The 20624-nt window shown below is 42.3% G+C and overlaps 1 protein-coding gene across 1 annotated transcript in view; it reads right to left on the bottom strand.

Moving 5' to 3' along the window:
* LOC101982168 (NXPE family member 4) overlaps nt 1-20624 on the bottom strand; it is a 260581-nt gene that overhangs the window by 60073 nt on the left and 179884 nt on the right. The gene's annotated exons all lie outside the window — the stretch shown is intronic.

Raw genomic sequence — 20624 nt, 5'->3', positions numbered from 1 at the left:
CCTTCTTCTATTCCTATTATTCTTAAGTTTGGTCTTTTTATTGTGTCCCATATTTCCTGAATGTTTTGTGTTGAGAATTTTTTGGCTTTGCTGTTTTCTTTGATCTGTGCATTTATTTTCTCAATGGTGTCCTCAGAATCTGAGATTCTTTCTTATATCTCTTGTATTCTATTGATTATGCTTGTCCATAACCAGCTGGTCCTCAGTTTGTGTTTTCTTCCTTGCCTTCATTTCAGTTTTTAATTCTTGAACTGTTTCCATTACCTGTTTGATCATTTTTTCTTGGTTTCCCAGGGTATCATGTACGTATTTACTCATTTCTTCAAACTTTTTGTTATACTTCTCATCCATTTGTATAAGGGCGTTTTTTACATGTTGTTTAAGGGACTCTATTGCTTTCATAAAGTCAATTTTTTCCACTTTTTCTGTGTTAGGGTGTTGAAGACCTTCTGTTGTAAGATCATTGGGTTCTGGTGTTTTCATGTTGTTTTTCAAATTATTGGGTGAATTCTTGCCTTGGCGCCTGCCCATCTCTTCTTATTGATCCTATCTAATGGGTCTTTTAAACCGGATCAGGTTTCCCTGCTGGCCAAGGGTTCCACTTACCAAATGCCCTTGCTCTGTTTTCTGGTTCCTGCCGCAGGCCAAGAACCCTCTCACCCCTCCGAAGGGTCTTCAGGATCAGGACCAGGCTCCCTGTTTGCCAGTGACTTCTCCAGCAAAAGGCCTACCTCTTTGATTTAATTGTAGTGGGGCGATCTGCTCTCGTTATTGTGCAACTGTCCCTGCTGCTTGCGTGTGCCACTGCGCCGGTCCCCGCCGCTTGCTTCTGTAGCCATGCTGGTCCCCCAAAGCCTATTCCTGATTGCAGCACCTCTCCGCCGTGACTGCGCGCCGCCTGAAGATTTCTTTTAAGTTTTTCTCAGCCATTTGAAACTCCTGGGGATGGGTGGGGATGGGAGCCAGAGGGATCAAGTGGGGGTGGGTGTGGGTGTAGAGGATGGGAGAGACTAATGGACTTGGGGGGCACTTGAGGGGCGATGGAGAAACCTAGTATAGTGTAAACTCCCCACAATCTATGAAGGTGACCCTAGCAAAGTCTTCTAATAACAGAGGATACAGAGCTGGCTGTCTTCTGTAACCAGGCAAAGCTTCCAACTGAGGGACTGGAACATCAAACCATTCACAAAAACATTCGACCTACTATCTGTCCTGTCCGCAAGATGTGTTAGGGTAATTATGGTGCAGAACTTGGAGTCACCAACCAATAACTGGTCCAACTTGAGGCTTAAACCACGAGAGAGAGCCCATGCCTGACATTGCTTGGGTGACCAGGAATCAGAGGCTGGACAGCCTAGAGACCCAGAATAGAACCAAACACCACAACTGCAAAAAAATCAATGAAATAATTCCTAATGATATTCTGCTATACTCATAGGTCAGTGCCTAGCCCAATTGTCATCAGAGAGCTATCATCTGACAATTGATGGGAGCGGATACAGAGATCCACAGTCAACACTAGGCGAAGCCAGGGGATTCCCACAGAAGAGGGGTGGGGGAAGGATTTCAGGAGCTAGAGGGGTCAAGGACACCACAAGAAAACCCACAGAATCAACTAACCAGGGCTCATAGGGCCTCGCAGAAACAGAAGCAGCAATCATGGAGTTTGTATGGGTATGAGCTAAGTCCTCTGAATATATGTTATGGTTGCGCAGCTTGGTATTCTTGTACAACCCCTAACAGTAGGAACAGGGGTTGTTTCTGATTCTTTTACTTACACTTGGGACTCTTTTCCTCATTCAGCCTTGATATGAGAGTATAAGACTTTGTGCCTAGTCTTCTCCTATATTGTTATGCTGGGTTAGGTTGATATCCCTGGGAAACCTGCTTGCTTTTTTTTTTTTAAGGGAAACAAAAGAGGAGTGGATCATGGGGGAGGGGAAGATGGGAGAAGGGACTGGGAGGAGTGGAGGGAGGGGAATCAAGGTCAGGATGTAATTTATGGGAGAAGAATAAAAAATGTATTATCTACCCAGGGATCCTGTCTTCTGACACATTTTGTTTCATTTGAAATGAACCCCAAAGGGCTAGGGCTAGCTGCCCAGGTATCGCCATTCCCGTAGTAATGTAAAACATCTGGATAGCCTATAGGCTGGCAGTTTTGCCTGACCTCCCAGAAACAAGTGTCATAGGCTGACTCTGGAACTTGAAACGCTGAGAAGCAAGGACAGCTGGAACACGAAACTGACTCAGGGCTGAGGAGGACAGGAAGAAAATGAAACTGCCATGCGAGCGGATGAGAATAATCAGGCTAGCTTTTCTTGCTGTACTCGCCACACATGCGCTGTGCTTATAACACATGTAATCAGCCTACATTTTCTTATCTGCACTCACCATGCATGCAGATCAGGTAACACTTTTCTATTCAACCCATAAGCAGCCTCAGAATTCTCAACATGGCCCTCCATGGAGCATCTTGTCACGCCCATAAGCTTACTTGACATCTTCCAGGTCGTGCGTCCTTATCCGTAGCCCTCTCCTTGGAACTAACGTTTTAAAAGAAACCATTAAAGGTCAGGTGGGGCTCATTACGGGTGTGGGAATTTGTGAGACTTTGTGATAGAGGTACTGTACCTACTTACAGCCTTTTCTGTGCCACCTCCACTCAGGAGAGCCTGTAGTGGAGCAAGGGAGGAGAGAGAGCTTCTTGCTGTGGTGCAGACCTTGGGGAGCGAAGGGGCTGGCTTGAGGAGAAAAACACCAGGACTCTCCCTGGACCCTTGGGCCTAGGAGGAAGCATTTATGCTAGCTCAGGGGGCAAAAGGGTGAGGTGGGGTGGTGGGGGGAGCTGGCAGCAAACACTAAGACTCTCAAGTCATTGTGGTTGGGGAACTGTAGAAGAAAAAGATCTGCAATTGCCTTAAAGACATACAGGAAGCCAGTCTGGGGAAGAGGCAGGAAACTGACTTGAGTTGAGCCGGATGGAAACTTACTAATGCTGGGTTTTGGGGGAGATGTGATAACAACTTTACTCAGAAAGATCTTTCCACCTGCAAATGTCCACAAGGAGTCAGATGCAAAACATGACCGCGGTGATATACTGGAGGTCTGCTAGATGTTCAAAGTGAAGACATGGCTGCTCTAAGGTATGGTTGGTGGAGGGGAAGGTTTTCAAATTCTAGAGATGAGGCAGTCTACAGTCGGGGCATCTGGAAGAGTCCAGAGCAGGGAAAGAAATTAGGAGGCCAAATTTGGCCATGAGATAGATGAGAAAGAGTGGAGGAGAGTGAGGGAGGCAGAGAAAGCGGGGAAGACAAAAGAGAGGACCAAGGGCAGGGTGTGGTGTGTGTGTGTGTGTGTGTGTGTGTGTGTAAGGTTGGCAAGAGAGTGCATGCAAAACTGCCAGGGATGTGTTTGTAGGAATGAGAAGCTGGGAAGTTTAGGGGAGACAGCAGGGGAGAAGCACTTGGAGGCCAGCATGCTAATAGGCACCACAATTAGCCTTTTGTCCTGAATTTCATTTGGACACGACCCTGGAGAGATGAGAGGCGTTTATATAGACTGATACAGAAGAAGGCCAGCAAAGGAAACCTGGGTTTAGAAGGGAAAGCAAGTGCTTACTGCAGAGCAGCTCTGGAGACCTCCTCGGTGGACGCTTCAATGGGGAGGGTGGACAACAGATGTTCTGGGTTATTGACAAGAGAGGGATGTCTAGTGGGGGACCTGCGGCAAGTGCCACCCATTATGGCAATTAAACTTTATAACAAGCCCATGTGACCACACCTCGGGTGTATTTGCATTACTGATTTGGTGTTTGCTGACTGGAGAGGAGGGGTGGATGATTGGAGAGGTGAGGAGTCACCATTGATGGTACTCAGCAGATGCCAATCTTCTGCTTCATGCCTGCTCCCGGACACTGTTGAGGATTCTGAAGCTGATGGAACTCTACCAGAGAAGACTACTCAGGTCATTAGATGGGAGGGTTTGGGAGAACTTTCTGTGCTTGAGTTCTCTGCTGTTGGCGATGATTTTCAGAATCCAGGAGAGTGTTGAGAGAGGATGAATTTCTTCCCTTCCTGACTTAGAGAAATAAGACAGGAGGTAAACTTACTGAATTCTGAGGACTCTGACCTTATCAATGGATTAATCCTGTAATGGATTAATAAGATTCATAATATAATAGATTGCTGAGGGGTGGTGAGAGCTAGGCACTGGAGCCAATCGGAGTGGGGAAGACCACTGATGATTATCATGGGTATCATGGTCTGGCCTCTTCTCGTATTCCCCTCTGTCTTCTGTTCTTGTCTGTTGTGAGATAAGTAACCTTCTCATCCGCACACACTCCTGCTTCTTTGATATTCTCCCTCGCCACAAACCCAGCTGTATAAAGCCAAGCGGCTTGGATGAGACCCAATAAAACCATGAGTTAAAATAAATCTTAACTTCCTTTATTTAAGTTGCTCTTACCACGAATTTGGTCACATTAATGGAAAAGTAATTAAAATAAAATCTCAAGAGAAGATTAGTGAATGGAATTCAAAAATGTATGGAACAGTTAGACAATCATGATTGTATTTAGAATCCACCGTGGAAACACACCTCTACAGGAAGGTTTCCAGAAAGATTTAGCTGAAAAAGGGAAGGCTTGCTCAGAATGCTAGCGGTACAGCGGTCATGGGTTCGGGTCCTGGACTAAATCAAAAGGAGGAAGCAAGTTGGGTAGCAGCCTTTGGTGCTCATTGTTTCCTGACAGTGGATGCAATGTGGCCAGTTGCCTTCCGCTCCTGCCGTCATGTCCTCGCACCATGATGGACTATGCTCCTTCTCGAAGGCCTTGGAAACCTTCCTCCCAGGCATGGTTTTTGTCAGGAATGCTGTCACAGCAACACAAAACATTACTGGAGTGTGGCCCTTCCTAGAATCAAGTCTCGTTCAGCATTAGAAAATGAGTTGGTGAAATCTCCATACCCCATAGAACAAGCTCAGTAGATAGAAAATATTCTTTGACACAATTTAATATTTCTCGTGTTAAAAGCTTGAGATATACTAGGAATAGAAAAGAATGTTCGTAGCTTTATAAGTGAATTAAGAAAGCTCGTTTTAAATGCCACATGGACCTGGGTGAAAGACTGAACCTGTTCCACTAAGACTAGGACAAAGTCAGCAGTGTTGCTTTGGCTTCTTTTAGCCAATATCTTATTCAGAGTCTTGTTAAGAAATGAAATAAGGAGCAGAAGCAGAGACCCACAGATAAACATTAGGTGGAGCTCAGGGAATCCAGCAGAAGAGAGCGAGGAAGAATTGTAGGAGCTAGGGAGGTCAAAGGCACCTCAAGAAAATTCACATAATCAACTAACCAGGGCTCAATGGGCCTCACAGAGACTGAACTGACAATCAGGGAGCCTGTATGAGTCTGAGCTAGGTCTCCTGCATATATGATGTGGTTGTATAACTTGGTCTTCTTATGGGGTTCCTAACAGTTGGAATGGGGGCTATCTCTGACTCTTTTGCCTGCTTTTGGAACCGTTTTCTTCTTACTGGATTGCCTTGTCCAGCCTTAATATGAGGGGAAGTGTTTAGTCTTATTACAACTTGCTATGTCATGTTTGGTTGATATCCCTGGGAGGCCTGCCCATTTTTGAAGGGAAATGGAGAAGGGGGTGGATCTGGGGGAAGAGGGGAGGGTTGATGGGGGTGATTAGGAGGAGTGGAGGGAGGGGAAACTGCAGTTGGGATGTAACGTATAAGGTACAAATAAAAGACTTAAAAAATGAAATGAAATAAAAGACAAACTGAGGGGAAAAGAGACAACTGTTTCCTTTCACAGACAACATCACTGTTGACATTAAAACCCGAGAATTCATTAAAAACAAAGAAGACAACCAAACAAAATGAAACCTAACTATCAGAACTATTTACTGTCAACAATACTCAAGTTGGTATAATGTTTTACTTCTGTGCTGCCAATCATCAGTTTAAGATTGAAGTGAAAAGTACAGAATGACTCAGACTGGCAGCAAAAGCCAAGACCAAGGAAACATCCAAGCTCTGCATCCACACCCACACGCGCGCAAATCCTGGCTAAAGCCGTCACAGGCGGCAGAAACAAACAGGACATGCTTAGGAGTGGGGAGGTTCCATGTTAGTGACAATGTTCTGCCCAGATTAACCTACAGACTCAGTAGAATTCAATTCTAAACTCAGCAAGGTGCTTTGTTACAGAAATAAATAGTCTGGTTCTGAGATTCAGGTAGGAAGGCAGGGACAGTAGAAGGCCAGTTTTGAGACAGAAGAGCAAAGCCGGTAGACTCTGCAAAGGTCTCTGCTTCCAGGGTGTGAGACTGAAGATAGGCACTAAGCCAGACAAAGCGACTTTGTCTCCCAGACAGGCAGTGAGCCCAGGATCCGCAATGAGTCACTCTGAAAAGCTACTTGAGCAGGCACATTCCTCTGTCTCATCACAACTGAGGGACTTCCAAAGCCCTTCACCCTGGCTTTTGTTTCTTAGCACAGGTTGGGTCATTGAGTGTAACTTGACTCCAGAAGGGATGTATCTTGAACCATTCATACCTGTTTTTCTACTCAAGCATGGTATTCTGAATGCATGTTGTTCTAGAACCGAGCAGGATTTGGACAGTATGGATTGGCTAAGGCCCTTCAGGGACCCTCTTTACAGGCTCACAGTAGTTAATCTTGGGACTCTCCATAGTATAGCTATAATAACTGTTATGCCCAAATCCGCAAAGTCCCCGCAAAAGCCAACAAGGAAACCGAGTCCTGTATGTAAAAGCAAAGAGCCTTTATTTTAATCAAGTTTGCAAACTTGGTCTCTCTGCATGTGCAATGTATTGGAATAACCGGAGAGCCCTGAGTTCAATTAGAATTGGGTTTTTATAGTTGTAAAGGTGGGGGTGAGGGGTCTCTGAGGTTCAGGACCCCTGATTGGCTGACATTTGTCTAGTGGTGTCCTGGTGAGGTGTGCTGGCTGGTGATCCTATCTACAGCAGTTGGAATGCTAGGCATTTCCTTTGAATGGGTGGGGGTTGGGTTATCTCAGCTTTCCTGCTACCAGGTATTGCTTCAGAGTAAACTACTGAGACTCAGACCTCTTATTAAATTTATCGAGGGCCGCGTTCTACTCTGGCAGGTGATACTGGTTGGAAATAAAGAATTTCCTTTGGGTGACCTGCCCATACTTAGCTTATCATGGCTGGCCCCCACAGGAACTAGGACAATATGGTATCAGTGGAGAGACAGACGTGAATCAATACAACGAATAGAGACTCATATACGTGTGTATGGTCAACAGGTTCTTGATAATAGTAGAAATATAGTTAAATGGAGAAAATTTGTCTTTTCAAGAAAATATGCTGGAAAATTGGGCATTTACATATAAAAGAAATTAATCTTGACCCATGCTTATCCATACAGAAAAATTAACTCAAAATGTATCATAAACTTAAATGCAAAATAAAAAAAATCTAGTAGCAAGCCTGGAAGAAAATCTTTGTGATATTGGATTATGTAATAATTTCTTTGATATGACACTATTAGTACTAAAAAGTTGATAACTTGAACCTTAACAGCAGTAAAAGCTTTGGGGTTGGGAATGTAACTCAGCTGGTAAAAAGCTTGCCTAACATGTATGAAGTGCTGCGTTCAAGTCCCAGCGCTGAATAATAACATGGGAGGGATGGTGCATCCCAGTGCTTGGGAGATGCATGGTGCATCCCAGTGCTTGGGAGATGCATGGTGCATCCCAGTGCTTGGGAGATGCATGGTGCATCCCAGTGCTTGGGAGATGCATGGTGCAATCCAGTGCTTGGGAGATGGAAGCAGGAATATCAGAAGTTCAGGGCCAGACTGGGATACTTGAGGCTCTTTCAATAACAAAAAACAATTAAAATTTACTTTTTAAAATTACTGACTGCCAAGAATACACACAGTATTTTCTCCAAGTCTTGAAGATGTGTACACTCCCACTCAGCAAAAAGGAAATGGCCCAAGTTTGAAAAAAATGGAGATATTTAAAAATATTTCATCGAAGAAGATATGTGTAGTAATAGGATACAGGACATAATAATGAGAATAACAAAATGGAAGGGAGGAGGACTATGAAGGGAGAGAGAAAGATCTAGAGATGGGGGAGGAATAAAAGGAGAAGAAAGAGAAGGAACATCATTCCATCTTTTCTTTCATATGTGGAACTGAAAGACCCGGATAAATTCAGACTTCTCTAGTAGAAAGAGTCGAGCCAAAAAAAATCTAGCAGGGAGAGAAGAACCAAAAATTCAGGAACTAGCTGACCATAAAGTTAGATTATAATCTTGAGAATAATCTTGAAAAACAGGGAGTTACCCCCTTTGTGATTATCACTGGTATTTTTGGAATTATCCAATAATGGCCTCCGTACCCCCTTTGGGTTATTGGGTTATGGTTTCTTCCCTTAAATAAAATATCCCTTCTCCCAACTACTCGGGGTCGAACTCCTCTACCCCTGTGTGGGAAATGAGTTTCCGCCCCAGTGCACTGGTTCTTGTCCTGTCAATAAACCTCGTGGGATTGCAGCAAGGACAGTCTCTCGTTAGTTCCTGGGGGATTGCGTTATCCCGAGACTTGAGTGAGAGTCTCCCTACTCCGGGGGTCTTTCAGAACATACACACATACACCCCACCCAAAACAGAAGGAGAAACTATTTGGGCATGAAATGGGCATGGAAGGAGACCAGTCTGAGAAGGAGAGGGATAAGAGGGAGTAGTTGAAGGGTTAATGTATGCACATGTGTTTATAAATGAAATAATGGAATCTTATTTAGAATATTAACAACTGACATCAAAAGATGTTCAGTGTCATTAGCTTCATTAGGGGTAGGGGAGTCACAGTGAGATTATCTACCTATTAGAATATTAGCTCCCAGCCTGCTCACTGGCATAAATCTTTAATCCCAGCTCCCAAAAGGCAGAGGCAGAAGGTTTGTGAGTGTGAAGCCAGCCTGGGGTGCATATGGAGAATCTGTCTCAGAGAACCAAGAGCTGGGGAAGAGTGGAGAGAGAGAGAGAGAGAGAGAGAGAGAGAGAGAGAGAGAGAGAGAGAGAGAGAGAACAGGCACAGAGACTCTGAGAAGATTTGAATTTCTTGTGGTGTAAATGGTGTGAAAATAGACTTTGCACACAGTAGTCACAGTCCAAGATATACAAATTTTAGTTCAGCGAAAACCCTGTGCATGAATGCTACCGGGACTTAAGTGCAATTGCCTCAAAACAACAGCCAATTCCAAATTCCTCCAAAGGGGGAAACACCTGGGCCACACCCAGAGGAAGAAATAATAAGTGGTAAAAATATAGACAAGTAATTAACAGTAGGGATCTCAGTCAGCAGATGCTAAGAAAAAGAACATAAACTAAAATAGAAAATAGAAAAATCAGCGAGGGGTTGGAGGAGCTGGGGGTAGGGACAAGGGCTTGCCACACCGTGGTGAGTGACAGACTGTGCAATGTCTTTAACTGTGGTGGTGGCTGCATTCTTGTCAAAAAGTCATGAAACTATAATGAAATGTCAAATTTTGCTTCCTATAAATTGCGCCTCAATTTTTTTGACTTAAATAAAAAAAACTGGACACAGTGTCACTTTCTATACCTGCACCCTGTGAGCCTATTTGGAAAATACCGAGGACAAGGACCCAAGAAGCACAGATTCCTTAGAATGACACCCACACGACTATGTATGCTCTTCAACTCATGACATCGTCTGTCGTCTTTATTCCTGTCTGGCAAACAAGAGCGTAAACTAAGGTTTCATAACAGATCCATAGAATAGCTTTGCTACTATTTTTTTTTAATTATCATGACATCATCTTGGAAGATATAGAAAATGTCTATTTGTGATAAAATTTAAACATTATCTGCACATCTCTAAAATATTCTCTTGTTCAATTATATGATGAACTGTTTGAACCAAGCATGATTGATGATTGCGGTTACTTTTAACCCCAGCACTGAGGCGCTGGAGGCAGGAGGATCAGGGCAGCCTTCGCCACAAAGCAAGCGTGAGCAGCCTGGGCTACATGAGATTCCATCTCAAAGAACAAAATGGGGCTAGGGAAATTGCTCAGTGGGGAAAGGTTCCTGGTGCCCAGCCTGACAATCTGAGTTTGATTCCTGGGACCCACATGGTGGAAGGAGAGAACTGACTCCCGTAAGTCGTCTTCTCACCGCCACACACACACAATTGCACTGAATAAATGCACAGTTAAAGATTAAAAACCACAAGGATTGCCAGGCAGTGGTGGCGCACGCCTTTAATCCCAGCACTAGGGAGGCAGAGGCAGGCGGATCTCTGTGAGTTCGAGACCAGCCTGGTTTACAAGAGCCAGTTCCAGGACAGGCTCCAAAGGCTACAGAAAAACCCTGTCTCGAAAAAACAAAACAAAACAAAACAAAACAAAACAAAAAAAGGTCAACAAAACCCACAAGGATTGAAATGCCAATTTCCTTGAACAATGTCTCCAATCGTTTATTCTTAATCGATTAACAATGTTGTACATCCAGAAATTGTCCAAAGTTCAAAATGGTTGTGGTTTCTATCCTTCCAGCAGATTGCTTGTCAAATACTGATTAAGGCGGCAATCAGAGAGCTGGAGAGATGGCTCAGTGGCTAACTGTATTTATTCAGCCATAGATAAGGCTGCACTTCCCAGTTCTAATGGCAGGCACGTGAGAACAGGCCCTCGGACACAAAGTACATCCACGTAGGACTCAGCTAAACCCTTGCGCACATGCGTGAGTCGTCCGTCATCTGTGTGATGTAGTCACGCCAACCCCCTGTGCGCATGTGCTAGGCAGCTTTTAAAAGCAGGATGCGCCATCTTTTGCTCTCTCTCTCTGCACATCGATCACCAGGCCTGTACGCACTCCCCTCTAATAAACTCCTAAGCGGGTTTGTTGGTGTTCCATGTCTCCTTCTCACTCACGCCAGGTAATTTCACTAACAGCACTGGCTGCTCCTCCAGAAGATTTGGGTTTAACTCTTAGCACCACGATGGCGGCAGCTCCCAACCACCAGTAACTCTAGTTCCAGGGGATCCAATGTCCTCTCTTGGCTTCCAAGGACACCAGGCACACAAGTGGTGCATAGACATAGAAATAAATAAATAAATAAAATTTAAAAATGAAAAAACTCCAAAAAATGTGAAGATCTGACAGCCTGAGAGAGACGTGTACTTTGAGAATGACTCCTGCAGCTTCTCTGAAGCCCACACAGGTGACATCAGGTATCGGGAGGACGGGACATGAAGAGCCAGCGTAGGTGGGAGACAGGGTAGTAGATTATACCTGGAGGTTTTATAACTGGAGTCACTTGGACACTGTGTAGTTGGCAAACATCCAGAGATGAAGGGGAGGTCAAAATCCAGGAACTCAGACAGAGAGTTGGGCTGTGGAGGATAGAAGTTCCTCACTGGAAAGGGCCCCTTCTATAACACAGGTCCTGAACTAGGTCAAACTACCATTTATTGAACCTGTACTATGTACTTCGACCTTGGCTTGTACGAAAACATTTATGAATGTGACAAACCTGCAGATTCACGCTATGACTTGTATTTTACAAGCAAGAAGACTGAGCAAGGGTGAGGGTCAGGAGAGGAAGTCAGAACTTCCTCATTCTCATGCCTTTGTCGGATGTGTTTTAAAATATTATCTGTGATGTTTCAAGCAAAAGGTCTCCCCTCATAATGTGAGATCCCTACAAGTGAAGTCCACTGTACTGCACCCCTTTTAAAAAGATTTATATGACTGTGTCCATTAACTTTTTTCATTTTTATAACTTATAACCTGAAGAAGAAAATCAACAGGCTTATTTTGGCTCATGGCTTCTGCCCATGTTTGCCTGGCCCTGTTGCTTTTCCAATATGGTGAGGAAGAAAGAGCATCATGGTGGGGGCACCTTATGATGGATCACCTCAACACAGCTGTGTGGTGGAGGGAGGATGAAGGGAGGAAGGGGAGAGATTGTGAATGAGGATAAGCAGGAGTGAGTTCTCCAAACTCTAATGGCAAGATACACCCTTCCAGACAAGTCTCATGTGACCTACTACCTCCAATTAGGCTCTTTGTCTCAATAATGGCACCAAAATAATGAATTCATTCATAGTTCAACCCCCTGATAAGATCAGAACCCTTAAGACCCAATCATTTCTGAAAGTCTAGCACCAGCAGCCAAGACTTTACTCCATTAAGAGAACATTAACAAACAAAAGTCTGTATTAGTATTTGGATTATAACGAGGCCCCGACATTGTAGGAACACTTTACACTTGGGTCTCCAGAGATGAAAGCTCAACCAAGATCTAAGCAGTTAGTTTCTGAGGTGGTCTTGGAGAAGACTAACATTGCTGGCATATGTACCTAAAAATTCCACAAGAATTTAGGATCACAACAACTTATCTCGAGTTGCTCTTACTGTACTTACGTTTTCTTCTTATATTTAAACCTCAGGTGGAACTAAGTTCTTATTTAAATCATAATTGGCAAGAGCACCAAAGTACAAATTACATTTCATTCATTTTGTACCTCTGTATGAAGCACAAGTACATAAGGCACACCCTTTCACACTTCACAACTTCACAAAGGTCAACCCTTACTGACAGTCTTCAGACAGAGTAATAAAGAACAGCTGAGCTCTTAAGTGTATTCTTTCTTTATTCTTGTATTTGTCCAACACACTTTTATTGAGCCTTTATTATATGCCTGGTATTGCCCAACTTTGCAAGTGCTTTGATGACCATATGGTCCAGTGATGTATTTAAATATCAAAAATTATTTACATGATGCTAGACTGTGACTGACAGAGAGTGTTGGGACAGCGTTTTTCTTTTTAGGAACCTGAAGAAACCTTTCTGAACTTTTCTAATTTATTGTTACTGGAAAAAAAACCCGCAAGAGTAACACAGTACATATAAATAGGGGTTTTATAATATGGTCATATTTAATAACTGGATACATTTCTTCTAAAACAATTATTTGAACTTTAATTCTGATATAGTATACTTCCAAATAGCAGTTCAGTTGGTGTCATCTCTTAATTAAAACATGTTACCAAAAAACTGTTCATAATTCTCTGAACTCCTCTACAGTTGAATGTCTCTCATTTTGAATACAGCTTCTAACCAGTGTAATCTGATGGGGCTGAAGTGTATGGGTTGGTCCTAGGAAGAGCCGCAGTGTCTCCTAGCTTTGATCCTGGGTTGTTCACTTTGGTGGAAGCCCACTATGTTGTTGTAAAGGTGTTCACGCAACTTGGGGAAGGTCTGAATCATCCTGAACCTCTTGCTAACATACAGTTCCTGCTTTAGAGATACATATACAAGCAGAGATGAGCATGAGAACTGTGGTGATATAATGGAAATTAAGATAGATTCTTGGGGGAAAAATCCCCAGTTTGAATCAGAGAGTAGAGGATTCTGGGAAATTTCTTAGAAATGACAGCCAAGGGCTGGGGAGATGGTCCAATGGGTAAAACACATGCCGTGTAAGCATGAAGACTGAAATTTGACCCCCAGAACCCCTGCAAAACCACATAGGCATGCAGCTGCCTGTGATCCCGGCACTCAGGGAAGGCAGCGGCCAGGGAACCTTGGGGCAAGGTGGGTAGCTAGATTAATCAAGCCGGTGAGGTTCCCTGAGAGATTCTGCCTTAATAAATAAAGTGGAGAACAAGCAAGGAAGATACCTAATGTGAACCTCAGGCCTCCATACCTGTGTATACACACATTCAAACTACATATACATGTGCACACATATTACCCACACATGCATCCCCCCAAAAAATGATGACGAGGGTAGGGAATGGGGAGGGTGGGGGAGTGTAACTTGGTGATAGAATATTTTCCCAGCAAGGTTATAAGTTCAGTTTATAGACTGCACATATAAATAAACAAACAAATCCTGAGTGAATCCAAGCAGGTAGACAGCATCCCTGTTATGAAGCTATTCCCCTTCATACCAAGTTATCATCTGCCTTTGTGATCTTGGAGCAGGGACTGTGAGGACTTTATCTGTTTTGTTTTGTTTTTGTTTGTTTGTTTTCATTAGAATCTATCCTTATGAACATTGCAGTGAGACTTCAGGCTGAAAGAGAGGAATGAACTTCTCTTGTCAATCTCCTTCCTGTTCTTGCTGGTGAAAGCCAATATTCTAACACCACTGAAGATCTTAGGATCAAAGCCCGGGAAGGTCCAGCAGCTTAAGCCTGGCCATCCATACCAAACAGACCAATCACAGAGACAGGTAATAGTGAAATGCAGAGAAAGGACAGGTGTTCAAGAATCATAATTTAATTATCTAATCACAAAAGAAAAAGAGGCACTTCAACAGATAAAGTAGAAATACCATACATAGGAGTGATTAGTGGGAACCATAACATGTTGGCAAGTTTGGCACTGTCTAAGAGATGGACGAAGTTCTGGAAAGACACCAACTACCAGAACCAAATTACAGACTAGGAGAAAATCTGAATAAAGCTGCACTAGGCTAGGAGCTTAAACAGCAATCAAAAACCTCCCAGCAGGGGCTGGAGAGACGGTTCAAGGGTTAATAACACTGACTGCTCCTCCAGAGACCCTGGTTCGAGTCCCGATACCCACATAGTGACTCATATCCATTTATAACTCTGGTTCCAGGGATCTGATCTCCTCTTCTGGCCTCTGTGGTCACTGTACATGTGTGGAACATAGACATACACACAGACAAAACACTCATATACATAAAAAACAAATTTTAAAAAAATCAACAAATAAAAGGCCAGGACTCTATGGCTTCATTGATGAAATCTGCCAAACATTAGACAAGAAATAATGTCAAACATCTGGTAAAGAGGTATGACTAACTGTTGACACTGTCTCAATGGCCTCTGTAAGAAAGACAGAAGGTAGCTGTCGCAGTCAGGGAAGAAGGAGAATTCATGCAGTCACCGGTAAGAAAGCAGTATGACAGTTCCACAAAAAATGAAAAGCAACTAGCTAAAGGCCTAGCAATTCTGTTGCTTGCTAGATATTCAGAGACAGACAGTACACCAGAAGACATGTTCAACAGAGTGAAGATGTGGAATTCATTTAAGAGCCCGCCAATGAACTAACAAATTGACATATACATGTGATAGTGCATGTTTACCCTCCAAAAGGAAGCACATCATATCATTTGTAATAACTTGAATGAACCTGGCTGGCAATGTGCTGAGTGGAGTGGGCCAAGCCCAGAAAGACAGACTACCTGCTCTTATGTATATGTGGACTCTAAACACATCAGATTCATGGACGCAAAGAAGAAGATGGTGATTGCCAAGTGTTGACAGTGGTCATAAGACACAGGATTTCAACAAGACAGGGCGAATGAATTCTGGAGACCTACTGTATAACGGGACTATAGTTAATAATGATATATTGTATACTTGAGCATTACTAGCAAGCACAATAGATCTGTAATTTTTTTTCCAGTATTAGGGATTGAAGCCAGGGCTTTGTGCATGCTAGCTGAGTACTGTACTGTGAATACTGTGAAGCCTGAACCCATGAAAATAAATCTTAAATGCACACTTATCACATTGATAAAATGAACTATGAGCATATTTTAATTTTCTCTTAATGCTCATTTAATCATGTATATATGTGTCATGATATCACCTTGTACAATGTCAAGTGTGCTGTAAATGTAAAATGTCTTTGTCAACTGTACTCTAGCGAAGCTGGCAAAAAGAGCCCTGGGCCCACCATCTTAGAGTCATACTCCACTTAAACATGGAGTGTGGTTCTGAGAAGTAGGAAGCTGGGTGATTCTGTCCATGTGTGAACATGTGCTTATACAAACTAAGACAGATATGGCATTGCCAGATGACATTATCTTACAAGACCATCACTAGGAGCTGGCCGTTGTTGCCTGGAATGTGGTGTATGGCTGTAGTTCTCATATTTCATACAGCATGTGACAGTGGGTCAGTACATGGTGAGCAGCTTGTCCCCATGGTGGGGAGGACTGGCAGGACTGATGGCTTTTCTTCATTTTCCCAAAGTATCTTCTGAACCTCTACATATTTCCAGTGTGCTGTAATCATAGCCATGATGTATATACAGGTATGTGATCACATGCTTGGAAGAATTAGCATAGATGTGAATAAACAAATACTATATGCATTTATATCTGTACATATAAGTTAAATATATGTATTATGTATATGTCTAAATCTAAATATATATCTTTATACAAGGAGATATAGATATGGATTACTGATGTAGAATATTCCTTTACACTGTTTGAAGATGTGTCACTGTGATTGGTCTAATAAAGAGCAGAATGGCCAATAGCTAGGCAGAAAGAGGTTATGTGGAACTTCTGGGGACAGAGAAGGCTAAGAGAGGAAACAAATTGGGGTCACCAGACAGATATAGAGGTAGTAAGACATGGAGGAGGAGAGGTAAAAATCCATGAGTCACATGACAACATGTAGACGAATAGAAATGGGTTAGTTTAAATTATAAGAGCTAGTAGGACACGCCTAAGCTATAGGGTGAGCTTTTATAATTCACAATAAGTCTCTGTATTATTTTTTGTGAGCTGGCAACTTAGAAAAATTTGTCTACATATGGTACCCAAGGTGGAGGTCAAATATCTAAACATAGGGCCTGAGAAAGCTAAGAAATGTTCTGAGCAAGGAGCCTGATACAGCTTCCTCATCCTGCAGTCTCTCAGATGGTCTGGTGCTCAGCAGCATACAGAGACATGGCAACTGGTGCTGCCTACGGGTTGGAGCCAGTCACCAGTGCCTTGTGCCAGCACCATGTGCTAAGCTGAGCCACACCGCAGCTGATATGCAGTTTAAGATTTGTCTCACATGGTCAGAGATGCTGCAGGTGCTCAGTAAAGACAGATCCAGATGTAACCTTCAAACAGGTTACAGTGTGTTTAAAAAAGAATGTGTGTATAGACAAATCATAAAAAGTAGTTTATAAAGTCTTTAAAGAGAGGATAAAATAATATAAAATGATAAGTCACATAAAGATAAAAAATACACAGGGTGTCCAGATACAATATGGTGTCTTATTGACTCTGAATATTTGTATTGCTGATGATCGAATGACAGCTGCTAAGAGATTATGGGGTTATAAGAGGAACTGCTGAATTATACCGGCTTACATACTTTAAGAATGCCTTAACTTTAAAATGGAAATCAGAAGATATATTGCCTCAGGGAAGAGGCAAAATATTTATTTTGCTTTTGTTTCTATAGGGAAAAAAAGGTGGTGGGTTCCTTCAAGGTAGATAGAAATCAAGTTTGGTTGGGGAGACCTTGAAAATTCTGGCTATAGACATAAATAAGTAAACCTAGAAAAAAACCTCAAGACAGGTGATATATATTTTACATGCTTAAATGAAAAAAAAAAAGGGTCATTTTTGGCTGGCTTGTGTACAATTCACAGTACATACTTGTGTTAATGCAGATGTGTTTGTTACCTTTGAAAGTTTGTATGTTTTCAGAGCAAGGTGACCAGACACCAGTGAAAATGAGTGGCCCAGGTGATCGAGTCTCTCAGAGTGCCTCTGCTGCAGTTTCCTCAGAGTTCTACATCCAAAACAGCTTCAAGGCTGTTGGCTGAGATAGTCCAACTTCACAGACTATTCTAGCCAGAACTTCAGAAAAACCTTGTGCTTTCCCATCACACAGAGCCTGGCCAACAAATGTTGCAGCTAGCTCTCCCAGGACTTGACCATTATCCTAATTTTCTCAGGGCCCCCCAAAGATGCCATCACCACCAGACAACAAGAAGCAGTCTACAGAACACAGCACTCATTTTCCCAAGAGATGGGGTGGGTGCTTTTTGGTCATTTGATGGATTAGGGATATTTGTCATAATTTAGGGGCTTGGTCACAAGTTGTTATTGGTCATGGCCATGGAAAAGGCTAAACAAAGGAGATTAGGTTCAGGTATCTCTTTCTGAAGGGAAAAAGGGGGATATAGTATAAAAATGATTAGATAAAGGGTGTATTTCTGAGTCTAATTTTAAACAACCACTAGTATCAAATATTTACATTGGTATGATATTTTGTATACTGACACAAATTTATTTTTGTTATACCGTACATATGTTTCTACTCTTGTTTAAGATATTGTACCCATGCAGCTCATTTAACAATGTAATGTAAATTTTCAGTCTTTGAAAATTATTATTACAAACTATTTGAGATAATAAAGAAATGCAGATTAGCATTTAGACACCTACAACAATCAAATGTGTAGTCAAGTTAAGTATGTTTTGAAGGTCAAATAGAGATATATTTTAGATAGACAGGTGGTCTTCAAACACTTCAAAGACTTACAGAATATGGAATTTAAAATGATTTAATAACAAAGCTTTTCATGACAGTGAAACATGTCTGCTCCTGACAGTACCAATTTGTTTAAAAGAGGATAACAGGCATCAAAGGACTTCCACATAGAGTTTGCTTTCATTTGTGTCAATGTTAGACAATGGGCAAAGAAATTGCCCTTGCCTCAACTGCTGACAAAATGCTCTCCAAATTGGACAAACAGAACACAAAAAAAAGACAACTGCCAAACTTTGACAAGACAAGGTAGGGAGTCCTTTAAAAATTCCTGCTTCACTGAAAAGTCTGTCAGGTATTTTAGGCCTCTAGGCCAGTTACAGACACTGTAATATTACAGATGAGCTTTGGGTGAGTGTCCAGGCAGCCAACTGTTTCTGTCATTTCTATAGTTTTTGGAAGTTGTTTCCTTTGCATTTCTATAGTTTCAAAAGTTGTTTCCTCTGCACTTCCTGTTTATTCAGATAATATTATATTTTTCTCAGGTCTCTGATGGGGTTGAAGACAAGATAGTTATAGTTACAATTTTCTTCGTTACCAAATTCAGAAAAGAATTTCTTGAAAATTGTTCTTATCACATATAGTTTTGCTTTGTTGAAGTTAAAACTTTCTCTTTTTATTTGGACAATACCTGATAAATGTTTCTATTGTGTGTAGTTTTACTGTGTTAGAGTTAAAATTTTCCCTTTCTATTTAGACAAAAAGGGGAAAATGTTATGGATGCTTCCTTTACACTGTGTGAAGATGTGCCACTATGCTTGGTTTAATAAAGAGCTAAATGGTCAATAATAGGCTGGAAGAGGTTAGGCAGGACTTCTGGGGGAGAGAGAAGACTCAGAGAGGGAAAAAAGTAGTGCCACAGAGGGAACAAGACATGTGGGAAAGGTAAAAGCCATGAGTCAAATGGCAATGTGTACATGAATAGAAATGGGTTAATTTAAAATTATAAGATCTAATGGGACAAGCTTAAGCTATAGGCTGAGCTTTTATAGTTAATAATAAATTTCTGTGACTTTTTTTATGAGCTGGTGGCCCAAAGAAAAATTCACCTACAAATTACCCTTCTGAAGAGCAAAGTGTACGTCCATATTCAGTCCCGTGCCCTGTGGTGCATGTCACCTATGCCCCTCACCTCTTTTGCCCCATGCAGGTTACAGTAGGATTGAGATCTGTAGCTGCCCTACTTGTGGTCCCAAGCTTTATTGAAATCATTGGAGTGTTTGATATTAACAATAGTTTAGAATTAAGGAGAGAAATTTACAAGCTCCTGAAATACTGCCAAGAACCTTAGGCAGACCTGCAGTACAAGGATTGCTTTTCCGTCTTCCCAAAGTTTCAGATACCTTTGCTACAGGGAGGTGAGGGAGTATAGACAGCCTGGACAGCCGAACGAAGCCTGAGGTGAGGCAAGCTCAGCCTGCTGTAAACATGCAAAGCCCAGTTGGAAAGGAAGAAAAAGTGACAGCCAGTGGTACCCTGTCATCATGACCTCTCTTTAAGAGCAAACCTCAGAGAGTCCTCCCCATCTGTAGTGAATAAGTTGCTGCGATTGGCTGTTATGGCACTGTGCCTACAAATCGGAGGTCAGCTTTTGATCACTGAAGCTTTATATAGAAACTCCAACGCTGAAAGAAATGTAAAGAGCCTGTGCACCGAGAAGTCTCTGGGTAGCTCTAAACGGCATAGGAGAATATGAGACCATGAAGAGGGTGCTCAGCCATAGGTGTGTATTTTCTACCCTTTCTGTTTGGCTTGAAGACGGGGGGGGGGGGGGGCAAATGGATGGACTGCAGACTAGCCAGGGCTTTGCTGCAAGGGAGTGTGAAATCATGTGGTACGGGTATGAACAAGCCTTAAAGTGGGAAAGAATGGCACAGAGCCAGGTAGAAGAGCTAGGAAATATCACTGCTTCGTGTAGAGTAAGGAAGAATGTTGATTCGTGTCAACTCTATGTGGCTAGTATGTGTACATACATGGAGATGTGCTGAGTTGAGGTCCTCTGCCCACCGCGACACTAATAAAACATGTTTGAGGACCACTGTCAGAATTTAGCGCTTTGACTCATACTTTCAGGATTCTGGATTTTTATTTTACTTATTTATTTATTACAAAAAAAATAAAGGAGAGACAAAAACTTTGGCAACTCAACACTGAGTTTTTCAGAAATGTTTATTCTTGGGGGAAGAATTGTTGATTAACTATTGTGATATAAAAAGAAAAAACCTTGCCAGGCAGTGATGGCACACGCCTTTAATC

This window comes from Microtus ochrogaster, chromosome 5 (genome assembly GCF_000317375.1).
Source record: "Microtus ochrogaster isolate Prairie Vole_2 chromosome 5, MicOch1.0, whole genome shotgun sequence".
NCBI lineage: Eukaryota > Metazoa > Chordata > Mammalia > Rodentia > Cricetidae > Microtus > Microtus ochrogaster.
The sequence above is the reverse complement of the archived record's forward strand: the minus strand, read 5'-3'. Positions and strand labels throughout refer to the sequence as shown.